General features: G+C 47.0%; 1 protein-coding gene across 5 annotated transcripts in view; it reads left to right on the forward strand.

The window, feature by feature from the left end:
• Window positions 1-12628, forward strand: part of LOC144817808 (uncharacterized) — a 233998-nt gene that overhangs the window by 21085 nt on the left and 200285 nt on the right. The gene's annotated exons all lie outside the window — the stretch shown is intronic.

Genomic DNA, 12628 nt, shown 5'->3' on the forward strand with positions numbered 1-12628 from the left:
AAACGGTAGAGACGTGAAGCTTCAGATGAAGAACATTGGACTCTCTCTGAAGTTGAGGAGGAGGGTGGGATGAGGCTTATGAAAGTGGGGAGTGCATTAGGAAGACAGAACCTATAAGTAGATGAAGGTTATATGATTCATGTTATAGAGTTGGAGGATGATGGTTATGGCACCATGCTGAAGAAGGGTGACCATAGCAGCAGATCAGAGGTTAAGGTATTTCCTGTCAATGAAGAGTTTGAATACATGGATGATCTAAACAATGAAGGTTCAATTTATGATGGAGATGTTCTTAACACTGGTGAAAGTGAAGATTTTCAGAATTAGTTCATGTTGAGGAAGCAATGAAACCCACCAATAAGCTCCTTAAGAAAGCAGTGTTTCAGCCTATAACTGCATGCCACCCACACAGTGGTGATTGGCGGCCTATGGTCTCAGTGTGTGAGTACATTACAGAATGGATAAGGAAACCCATAGATAAGAAAACAAGGAGCATAATGAAACATCCCTGTTGCGCTCTGTGAGTCTAGGTCTTCGACAGCTTTAATATACAATTCAGACAGAATGTCAAATTATCCCCAAATGCTAAAACCAAGTGACCATTGAACACGAATCCCACACACAGAAACATTCTGCATACCGGCCAAGGCATACTGTCTTCAAAACTATTGAAACAAGAAGGCAAAAAAGTAATCATATGTTAGCTTTTTGCAGACGTAGAGTACAATGGTTACTTTTTTAAGCAGCGACACAGTGTTTCCTAAAATCTCGGCTATAAATTTTAATATAAACTTGAATTTTATGAACAAATATCTTGATTGATCTTAGCATTGAAGTATGCATATATCAGAATGCTTATGACGTGTGCTCTTGGATAGATACTAGCCAGATAACTGAACTGCCCCCACACTCCACCTCCAGGTACGGCAAGCTTCAACCTCTGCAAACAGTGCGTGATTCGGAGGCACAGGTAGTTATACTCCAGGAGACTCATCTGACGCATGCTGAATCTCTTGCCTTAGTGAAGAAAAATAGATGGATGGACTTTGCGGTGTCTTCCTCGCAGAATACTAACATCAGAGGGGTATCAATTATCTTTAAAAAACAGCTTAAAGCCAGGTTAGTTGCCCAGATCGTGGACCCAGGTGGCAGATGGGTCATTACCACAGTGGTCATCTCTGGGGTCCAATATACCTTTGTTGGATACTATGGGCCTAATATCGATGACCCCTCTTCTCTTGAGGCTATTCTTACCCACCTCCTGTCATGTCCGGAAACAACTATTTGGGCAGGCCACTTCAATATAGTCTTGGACCCTCTCCTGGACAAAACTCCTAGTAGTCGTCCGTTGGCCCTTTCTAAATCTAGGTCCTTTTTGCTTACATCTATGAGACAATATAGTTACGTGGACATTCGGAGATTAAGGTCAGGACAGCAACAGGGCGTTTCCTTTAGAAATTATAAATACCATCATAAATCCAGAATTGACTTTGTCCTGATAAGTCAGAGACTGACGGATGCTGTCAAATCTATAAGTTATCTCCCTTTACATCTGTCTGACCACTCTGCAATACTCATGGAGTATAAGGGGACTCCCAGCATCTCCCCTAGAGGTTGGTCTTTTGACCGTTCTCTTCTTTCACATCCTGATGATGTCTCATATCTTAAGAGCGAGATCCAAAGTTTTATCATCATAAATATTGGTTCGGCAGCGTCTGGAGTAGTCTGGGACTCCCTTAAGGTGTGCCTAAGGGGGCTTATTACAAGCAAAGATTCCTATCGCTCTAAACAATATAGGCAGGAGGTTGCTTCCATTGAGATAGACATCGCTAAAACTCAATCAGATATCGATGTTTTGCCCGCTTCTATGGAGGCGGCCTCAAAACCACTCCAAGATAAGCTGCTTGGCTTAAAAGCACACTTGGGTTCAGATTTGAGTAAGAGAGTTCAGCAAAGATGGGAAGCCAGCAAATTGGCCCACTTCCAATGGTATACACCCGTTACAACGGATCTTTTACTCCGCACTACCATTACAACGCGACCATTACTCCGCATACCATTACAACGCATTGCGCTGGGGGGCGCTCTAGGATAGGGAATAAGTATAATTTACTATCCAACACCTTCCCTAGGGTCCACGGGGACTGGAGTTAGAATAGTAAATTATACTTACCACTATCCAGCGCCCCAAGGCGCTATGCGTTGTAACGGTATGCGGAGTAAAAGTCGCGTTGTAATGGTCTGCGGAGTAAAAGTATGCGTTATAACGTCATACATCCACTTCCAATATGGGTAAGGCGCAGGGAAGATGTTGGCCTGGAAGATAAAAACTGATCAGGCTCGTAACAACATTGTGTCAATAGCCTCAAATGATTCCATGATTTCTTCGGATGAGAGCATAAGATTAGCCTTTAGAGATTTTTTTCAGGAAATATACCATGAAGACAAATCCATCAACCCTGATCAAGTTAAGCATTGGCTAAGTAAAATCTCCCTTCCGGCCCTGTCTGCTGATCAAAGTATACTCTTGGATAGTGAGATTTCTTAGGAGGAGGTTAGGGCAGCCATTCGAAGTGGCAAGAAAGGGGCGGCAGGACCCGACGGTCTACCAGCAGAAATGTACAAGTTATTAGAACATGAAGTAACACCACCCCTTGTCACTCTAATTAATCAAATTTTGATGGACGGTCAGCCTCCTCCAGAATCTTGGAACGGCGCCTCCATTACTCTTATTCTGAAACCTGGTAAGCCTGCCTCCTCCTGTGGGTCTTATAGGCCAATTTCGATCTTAAATGTAGACTATAAAATCTTTGCTACTGTTTTGGCAAGGAGATTGGCAGGGGTTGCTCCCGAGTTGCTTCACCAGGATCAGAAGGGGTTCGTAAAAGGACACCAGCTGTATGAATTAACATATGATTTAATAGAAGCCATGGATATGGCTACTGCCGCATCCCTTCCTCTGGCTGCGGTAACTCTGGATGCCACCAAGGCCTTCGACAGGGTAAATTGGATTTACCTGTCGGAGGCCTTGGCCAAATTTAACATTGGGGGGGGGTTCGGCGAGCCATAGGTCTCCTGTATCAAAATCATACTGCTCGGGTAATGGTTAATGGAGCGCTATCGGGCCCCTTTAACATCTCCAGGGGGACAAGGCAGGGCTGCCCTCTCTCCCCTCTCCTATTCGATTTGTATATCGAGCCCCTAGCGCAACGCTTGCGGGATGACATGTATATTAAGCCTTTCTCGTATGGGGGTTGGGAGCGGAAGGTAGCCCTTTATGCGGATGATGTGCTTATCCTTTCTTCGGATGTACAAACCGCATTTCCAGCAGCATTGAAGGTAGCACAGGAGTTCGGGGAGGTATCAGGGTATGAGGTAAACGCCTCAAAAACCGAGGTTTTAATCTGGAATGATGATCTCCGTGAAATCAGCATACAGCCAGGATCTTCCATGCGATATCTTGGATTAAACATTACGAAGGACATAAACCATTTAGTAGCTTCAAACTTTTCTGCAGTAGCAAAGCATTGCCGGCAGTTAATGCGATCCTGGGTATCACTACCACTATCTCTTTTAGGGAGAGTAAACTTTGTCAAAATGACCATCATTACCCAAAGTTTCTTTTTTATTTAATACAATTCCCCTTTATTTTGACCCCTCTATGATAACGAAGCTACAGGCGGATATCTCTTCCTTTATTTGGAATAGGCACCTTCCGCGGATTGCCTGGAAGAAACTTAGGAGGCGTAGAGAGAAGGGGGGGCTGGCTGCCCCTGATCTGCAACTGTACGCCTGGGCATTTCAACTCTCGCATGTTAGAATGCTTCTAAAGATGCCTGTGGATTCGGGAGTGGGAGCCCTGCTCTCAGCTTTGCTTGATGGGGAAGGTCTTAGCCAGTCAGGTTTTTTGTTTAAATTTGGCAACCAAAAGTTCTTTAAAAAAATTAAGTTGAAGATTTTGCAAGGTTTTATAAAATCTGGGCAAAGTTAATGGTCATCTTAAAAGTTAGCTATTATGGCTATAGGACACCTCTTTGGGGTCTTCCGGAGAGCCCTTTGTGGCTGGGTGATAGTTTGGTGGCTCCGCTTAAGGAGGCAGGAATGCTAGTTTGGGGGGACTTATTTTCAGAGGGTAGCTTGCTTCCGTGGGAGTGTCTGAGAGATAGAGTGGGTCCTAACCTCTCAAGGTTTAAATATATGCAAATGGCTGGGTGGACTCATTCCTTCTTGGCTCGGCCATCCTTGGCAAATAGATTTCCTATTGGAGGTTACAGTCATTTAGTATCCCAGATGGTAGTTAATCCACCAGCCAAAAAGGAAGTCTCCCTCTGGTACAATTTGATCATCGAGGAACTTGATGGGGACTTTTTGCTACCAGACCAGCTCTGTGGACCTACTATGCCGGGACATAATGTAAAGGATATGTGGAGCAACTCATTCAAAACTTTGTGGGATCTTGTTAAGCCGGCATGGCTACGCAGAAATCATCTGTTCACGCTCCACAGGGCCTACTATTCTCCCCTCCAGACTCTCAACATTCTCACAAGGGAACCCTTGTGGGTTCCGCTCGAGACAGTTTTGTACCTGCGAAAGCTTCAGCACGCTACAGGAGTAGCTCCCTCAGTCCCTACCTTCCTGGAGCCTTGGGCGGAGTGACAGCGTTACCGGAGGCTGGCCGCAGTGGAGGTGAGAGGCACGGCGAGCGGGACTGCGAGGACCAGCATTCTTGCTGAACACCGCCAGCTGGTTCCTCTTCCCGCCCGCGCCGCGCCCCCTCCCAGTGCCACGCCCCCCGCCTGATCGCATTTCACCTCTCGCGGCCCCCGCTCCGCGGGAGCCGCTCGAGACAGTTTTGTACCTGGGAAAGCTTCAGCACGCTACAGGAGTAGCTCCCTCAGTCCCTACCTTCCTGGAGCCTTGGGCGGAGTGACAGCGTTACCGGAGGCTGGCCGCAGGGGAGGTGAGAGGCACGGCGAGCGGGACTGCGAGGACCAGCATTCTTGCTGAACACCGCCAGCTGGTTCCTCTTCCCGCTCGCGCCGCGCCCCCTCCCAGTGCCACGCCCCCTGCTATTCATAAGAGCCCTTGGTTACGCGCATCGCGGGACGCGCGCGGGCGGTCCCCGGGGCGAAGACCGGGCAAAGCGCGGGCCGTTGTAGGCCGTTAGAGGCCGGGAGAGACCGGACCGGGCCCCCCCTCTGACGTCTTGCCTGTCCCAAGTCTTTGCCCTTGCCTTCTCCAGCCTGCTCTCCCTGATCGTACCCTTCCTATGGCTTCCAGAGTATCTAGGAGTAAGTCTGCCCAACAGTGCTCTAATACACTCGAAAAAAATTTCCCCAAGGCCAGTGCTGCGGTCAAGAAAGGTCACACAGCGCCAGACACTCTGCCGGAGGTGAACATTGAAAATGTGTCTGTGGGCCTTTCGGACTCCTCTTCAATTGATGTCAGTACTCCAATACCCCTCCATAATACCCATTTATCACTCTTGGACAGCATTGATGAGACAATTGAGTCAGTCCTCCAACAACTTAGGACCCCGACAACCCTACCAAGGGATAGTGAGTCCTTGCGTCCCTCCGGGGTAGTGGAGACCACTCCCTATGTGAATTGTGTGGAAATGACCGAGTCATTGGAGGGGGGCCAAGCCATAGTGCTAACGGATCCCGTAGGTAGTAGAATGGTCCATCCGCCGAAAAGGAAAAGGTCAAGGGAGCTAACAGGGGCAAAAAGGGCTAAAGTGGACATAACCAATCCAATACTGGATGCCAGCACGGATATTTCGGCATCTCCCGATAGCATTGCCCTGGGTATCGGGTCTGGTCAATCAGGTTCGCCATTTGTCACAGCTGTACCAGGGTGCTCAGGGCCATTTATATTTGGCGGATCCCCACCTAATTTGACAGATGCTCTAATTAGTTCACTTACGGTCATCCTCAAGAACCTATTGGAACCGCTATCTGCAAAATTGGACTCTATAGACGCTAGACTTATAGCTATAGAAAATGCACACAATAGAAACAGTTCTAGCGGGGGGTTGGGCCCAAGCGCACAGATGGCTCCCCGAGAACCTGTGGGGAACGGACCTCCTACTGTTGAAACATGCACACAGGCCCAGATTGGGGCACAACATAGTATTATAGATAGTCATGTCCCCCTACTCCCCCCTTCACAAACCCGCAGGCCCCCTGTCCCTGCACCTAGAAGATCCAAGCCACCGACACCACCCCAACCAAGGAGTGTGGGGTGTGATATTAATGAACATACTGGTCACTCTATTAGTTCTAATACTAGGCGCAGGGCGGTTAATCTGCCCCCTGAGGCAGTGCCCTATACAGCGATTATGGTGGGAGTTCCTGAGCTCACTGGTGATACTAGAGAGCCACAGGACTCACTTCGCAATAAGGTAATTAGCTGGCTCAATATTAACAGGCCCCTCCCCCCTAACATCAAAGGAGATGTGCTGATGGTTAGAAGGATCCCATGGATCGGAGTTACCCCCAAGAATAGGGCAGGGGACTGTATTATAATCAGTTTTAAAAGCCCACTGGTTGCCCCTTATATCTGCAACTGGCTGGTAAGGCCGGATAAGTCCAATATAGATCTGGTATCCCTCTCAGACTTTTATCCAAATGTCTCTAATTTAGCTATGGGGAGGGAACAGAGCTGGACTAGAGTGGGCTTCGCAATTGATGGTTCACGGTACAGACCCAAGCACAACACAATTCCCGCTCATGGCAACTTCATTCACCAGAACAGATTTTCCTGCCTGGACCAAGTAGATTGACCACAACGGGGAGATATACTACAACACACTGCAAAATCTCCCCTTGGGGTTTCAGTCAGGGGGGAGGGTATACCTCATCCCGTAAATGACACAAAGATCCAGGTCTCTTTCAATGAGGGGGGACCTTCTTGGGAGGTATCCAAGTACAAGTTGAGGAACTATCAGGCACACGCACTGCTGTTACACTGCAATCGGAGGAGCTTGTTGTACTACCCATCCCGTCGCCCACCATAACCGGGTTGGGTGTTCCGGCAAAGCACGCACACGACATCTTGCCCGCACTAAGTGAAGTAGGTTCGCAACCTCAAGGCTCAGGGTTGAGTATTCTCTCGTGGAATGTGGCAGGCATTATGAATAAGGTGGGCACCCCGGAGTGGGAAACCCTGGTCAACAAAAGTGATATCCTCCTCCTCCAGGAGACGTGGTCAAGGGAACCGCAGTCCAGGAGGGGGTATGATATCTCTGAAATCCCGGCAAAGTGGAATGGGAGGGGGAGACCTTCGGGTGGTCTAGCAATCTGGGTGGCGAGCCACATTGGGTGTCAGGTGGAAAGGATGGACACACTCTCTCAGGACATTCAGTGTGTGCTCCTCAGCTGGCCCGGTAAAAGGACCTGGGCCATTGTTAATGTTTACTCACGACCAGTCACTGTGGGCAATGAATCCTCTACCCTAGTCGAACTCTCATCCTTTCTAGGTCAACTACCAGCTGACCTGAAAATAGTGATGGGAGGGGACTTCAATTGCCACTTTGAACCCCTGGAGGGTCTAATGGAGGGTCCCTTCACAGCCGAGGATGATCACTGGGGAGTTCCACCCTCCTCCTCACCTCACCCCAAAGCTTGGTCTCCGTTGGCAATACAACTTACTTCCCTCACTCTGAACTTTGCACTGAGGGCGTGCAATGGGCGCACTCCTTCCGATACTCCATCGGTGTGTACATTTAATAGAAAGGGTCATGAGTCAAGGCTGGATTACATATTCATTGATATCTCCCTGTGGTCTAAAGTTCAAGACTTTAAAGTGGTACCGAGAACAGACAGTGACCACAATTCCCTCCTGTTGGAGATTCAGCACCCAGCCCCTGCAGCAGGGCCGACAACTACTGACGCCGGAGTTGACCAGGGGGATATACTCCTCACTACAAGTAGGCGTCGGGTGAAATGGGGGAAGTTGGTTAATAATGAAAACGCTATTAACAAGCTATATGGCATAGCACTCCCCATGTTCCAGGAGGTGGATGCTCTCGTCGACCAACCAAGACCCTCTGATTACAATGAGAGACTTTCTGGCATCCATCAGGCTTTGGTCAGGGACCTTGCAGATGTTTTCAACCCGGTGGTTCCCTCAAGAAGGAAAGTCACTCGTACTGCGACTTGGTACACCTCTACTTGCAGGAAAACTAAATCTGACCTACTTTCCGCCATTAAAGAAGGTAGTGACAAGGAGAGGGTTGTAACCCTTAGGAGGGAGTATAAGTTAGCATTAGCCAGCGCTAGGGCAGAGTGAGACTGGAACCACTGGCACGAACTGATTGAAGCCCTGAAATCCAAAGACTCTAGGAAATTCTGGGCCTTGGTTAACAACGGAACAGGGGAGCTTACATCCGCAGTAGAACCCAATATTGCCCCCCCTATCTGGGAGGCTCACTTCGGAGCATTGTACCAAGAAACCACTCTATGGCCCGAAGGGATGGCGGCGGAGTTCCCCTGCCCTCCAGATATGGCCCTGGAATTTTCCTTAGGTGAGGTGAAGACAGCACTGGAGCACCTGGCGCTGGGGAAGGCACCGGGGCTGGACAAGCTACCCGGTGATCTGTTTAGACACCATCCTGACATCTGGGGCCCGTACCTTCTTATTCTTTTTAATGCTATATTAGGAGGTATGGCGGTCCCTCCCTCCTGGTTAGGGGCTGAAATAGTGCCGATCCACAAGAAAGGGTCCCCTCTAAATCCGGCAAACTACAGGCCAATTAGCCTTATAGATGTCCCCCAAAAGCTTTTTGCGCGTCTTATTTTGAACCATCTATTAGACTGGGTAGAGGATAATGACATCATGAGTCCCTTGCAGGCTGGCTTCAGGAAGAACACGTCGACCATGGACCAGATCTTCCGCCTCGTCCTCCTCTACTGGAAGACGGTGAGGATCGAGGGGGGAAGATTGTACATGGTCTTCGTGGATCTGAGGTCAGCCTTTGACCTAGTCCCGCGCAGGAAACTGTGGGAGGTGCTGGAAAAGCTAGGAGTTCCTCCCCAGCTACTTAACATCTTAGCCAGGCTGCATGAGAACAACTATGCGCAGGTTAGGTGTGGGAGAGATGGCAATTTATCATCCAGGTTCCCCGTCCGTCGAGGGGTGAGGCAGGGTTGTGTCTTGGCACCAACCCTGTTTTGCTTATTCATCAATAATGTCATCTCCCACCTGGAAAATGTCAAGAACAACGACGCCCCATGTTTGGCAGGAAGGAGGGTACCGGCAATTATGTTTGCCGATGATACCCTCCTCCTTTCCAAATCTCCCATGGGGATCCAGAGGATCCTGGATGGATTTGGTCTTTTCTGTCGTCAGCACGGGTTGGAGGTGAACACAGAGAAGACCAAGTTTATGATCTTTAATCCACCTATTAAAACCAGGCCTAATCCCACCCTGGGGACTGTTAGCCTCGAGAGGGTGTCTACCTTCATATATCTGGGGGTAACATTGCAGGAAAACTTATCTTGGGACCGCCAGATAGTACGATCTAGGGTTAAACTGTCCCAACTGTCGGGTGCAATTTTGAAGGTGGCCAATACTTCTTCCTTCAAGCCTATAAGTCCGGCCCTTGAAACTTATAGGTCCCAGGCCAAGGCAGCGGCCATCTATGGCAGCGAACTGTGGGGGCATAAAGCGGTGAAGGACTTATCAACAGTTGAAAACAGTTTTTTAAGGCGCCTATTGGCTCTCCCACGTGCCACGCCACTTCTGCCCCTGAGAATGGACTTAGGCCTTCCCACTATTGCAGAGGAGCTTGTGTCAAAGCCAGTGAAGTTCTGGCACTGGCTCTGGTCTACGAACAAACTTCATCATTATAGGGAGGATCTTATCCACGTCATGAGCTTCAACTGCAGTGGCAAAATCCCCTGGCTTGCCTCTGTGAAAAACGAACTGATTGCCATGAACCTCCGCGACCTCTGGGAGGACCCTGCGCGAGGCTGCCAAGCAATCTCGCGCAAAGCCTTGTCAAAATTTTTTAAAGATAGGTCCCTTGCACACTTGATGGACGCTCAAAACAGCGGCACCCTTACCTCGCGATTTTTAGAATCCAAAAATTCATATGCTTTTGAACCTTTTATGGATTTTATCTTCCCTATCCTGGCGAGGAAACTGTTTGTCCAATGGAGGCTTGGCACACTCCCTATTAACTCGTATGCATGCAAGTGGACCAACGCGGACGATAAAACCTGTCCCTGCTGTAACACCCACTTGGAAGATGATCTTCACATTTTGTTTGTGTGCCCCGTTTACCAAAGGCCTAGGAAACATTGGATAGCGCCACTATGCAAGAACCTAGGGTTCAGAGAGTATGCACAGGCATACAGGATTTTGAAAACCAGTACCCTGGGCCATATTGTGTTCGCTGTTTCCAAATTTCTTATGGCTATATGGTTGATCAGAAAGAAAAAAAACGCTGAAGCCTCTTGAACTTTCTAGTGTTTTTACTATTTCCCCGCTGGGCTAGTGGATTTTTATAATATGTATTTTTAAAAAATTTATTCTATTGTATGTGTTGTTTTGTACTGCATCTTTTATGGTCTATATGGCCGAAATAAAGAATTTTTGGATTTGGATTTGGAACCCTGTGGTTTGTCCTAAATGTGCTCTACCAGCAGTTTCAGATGCCCACATGTTCTTTGAATGCCCTCGTTTGTTTCCTTTTTGGGATGCCATATGCCACACTCTCTCTGAATCCTTAGGAAGGCAAATCACCCTAGACCTTTCTACTGTCATCTTTGGGCTATCGGCAGAGGTTCATGGGCATGCAAAAAGTCTCCTGTTTTATTCAATCCTACTTGCCCGTAGAGAGATTTGCAAAAAGTGGAAAGACTCTGTTCCGCCCTCACACATCGACTGGCAGATCTCAGTTTTGCGTCTAGAGTTGATCTAGCAAGATCTGGTAACCCAGCTAAGGGAGCATTTTGGCACCAATTGGATTGGGGTCATTGACTTAACGGGCTTTTTTTTTTTTTTTTCGGTCCGATGATTACTCACCAATGGTGCTATATTGAACCCGAAGAGCCCGGATTCATCTTCTGGGAGATATTGGTTGTACTTGCACCTCTTTCTGGCTAAGGTAGTGTTTGCACTCCCTTCTCGGTTTCCTTTTTGATGGTCCCTGAGGAGATAACATATCTGAGGGTGTCGGTCCATTCAGAGACATCTATAACCATACCCTGCCTGGTTGTTAACCTGAGACAGATTGTAGTGTTCCAGACGGCGACCTCACTTGAAACCAAGGTGATAAATGAGGACAAAAAAAAAAAGAAAAATAGAAAACTACTTCACATTATACATATACACATCATAAACAATCTTCTTCTGTAAGACACTGGTTTTCTTTCGAAAGAGCCCTGATGAGAATCTGGCAATTGTAAACACCGGATTCGAAACGCGTCGGCAGGCATAAGAAAGACAAAATGATTTCATTGATTGTTACTTTGATTTAATTCTTCAAAGTTTGATATGATCTTTCTCGTAGCAAGACTTTGCTCACTTTTTGTGGTTATTATACTTGACATTTATCTTGCAAGAATAGTTATTTGTGGATAAAAACCAGTGTCTTACAGAAGAAGATTGTTTATAATGTGTATATGTATAATGTGAAGTAGTTTTGTATATATGTGTAAATGTGTATTTAATGTACAGTGTTTTTCTCATTCATGAAAACTTAAAAGCAGTACTGATAAATTCATAGGGGTAAAATAAGTACACCCAACAAACAGAAGACTAGGCTTTGTTTGTTTCTCTTAGTGTTGGAGACAAAAAGTCAAAGTGTGGGGTCAGCAACTTGTTTAAGTTTATTGTATTCAGGATATGGGCATGAAGCTCCGCCCATCTCTTTAATTGGCTCCTGTCACTGTCCTTTGTAAATGGTGGCTTTTCATTGGTCTATAGGCTTAGTAGTCCCTCCTTAGTGCCGCCTTTTCTCCTTTTGGAACCTGCCATGAGGACACACCCTGTTACATGTGTTGCTGCTCGGTACGTTTTAATTAGCATTGCAGCACTATTTCCTTAAATTCTTTTCTCCTGCCTGCTATTGCAGGCAGGCCACGCTTTCCAGCAATGTTTTTTAAAAATTTTTACCAGTGTGGCACGCCTCAGCAGATATGATGGCGGCCGCGCCTTTCTTTTATTATTAATTGCGATCATCTAAGGTGCCACATGCCCCTTTTTCTATTTATTTACTTTTCTTACAATGGCAGCACACATGCTTTAGCTTTAAACATCTTAAGCTAAAGTGTGGGTGCAACGATTGCTTCAAAAGTAAATAAAAAGAAAACAAAAATTGAACATTCTTCTATTTTTTTTAACTTTTCAAGCAATTCCAGCACCCACACTTTAGCTTAAGATGTTTAAAGCTAAAGCACTGGTGCCGTCATTGTAACCAAAGTAAACAAACAGAACAAAAAAACCTCTGGATGAAATTTTTCTTTTATGTGTTTACTTTTGTTACAATCACGGCCCCCGTGATTAAGCTTTAAACATCTTAAGCTAAAGCGCTGGTGCCTGGATTGCTTCAAAAGTAAAAAATAGAAGACTTTTTTCTATTTCTATACTTTTAAAGCAATCGCGCCACCCGCGCTTTAGC

This window comes from Lissotriton helveticus, chromosome 2_1 (genome assembly GCF_964261635.1).
Source record: "Lissotriton helveticus chromosome 2_1, aLisHel1.1, whole genome shotgun sequence".
In the NCBI taxonomy this organism is placed as follows: domain Eukaryota; kingdom Metazoa; phylum Chordata; class Amphibia; order Caudata; family Salamandridae; genus Lissotriton; species Lissotriton helveticus.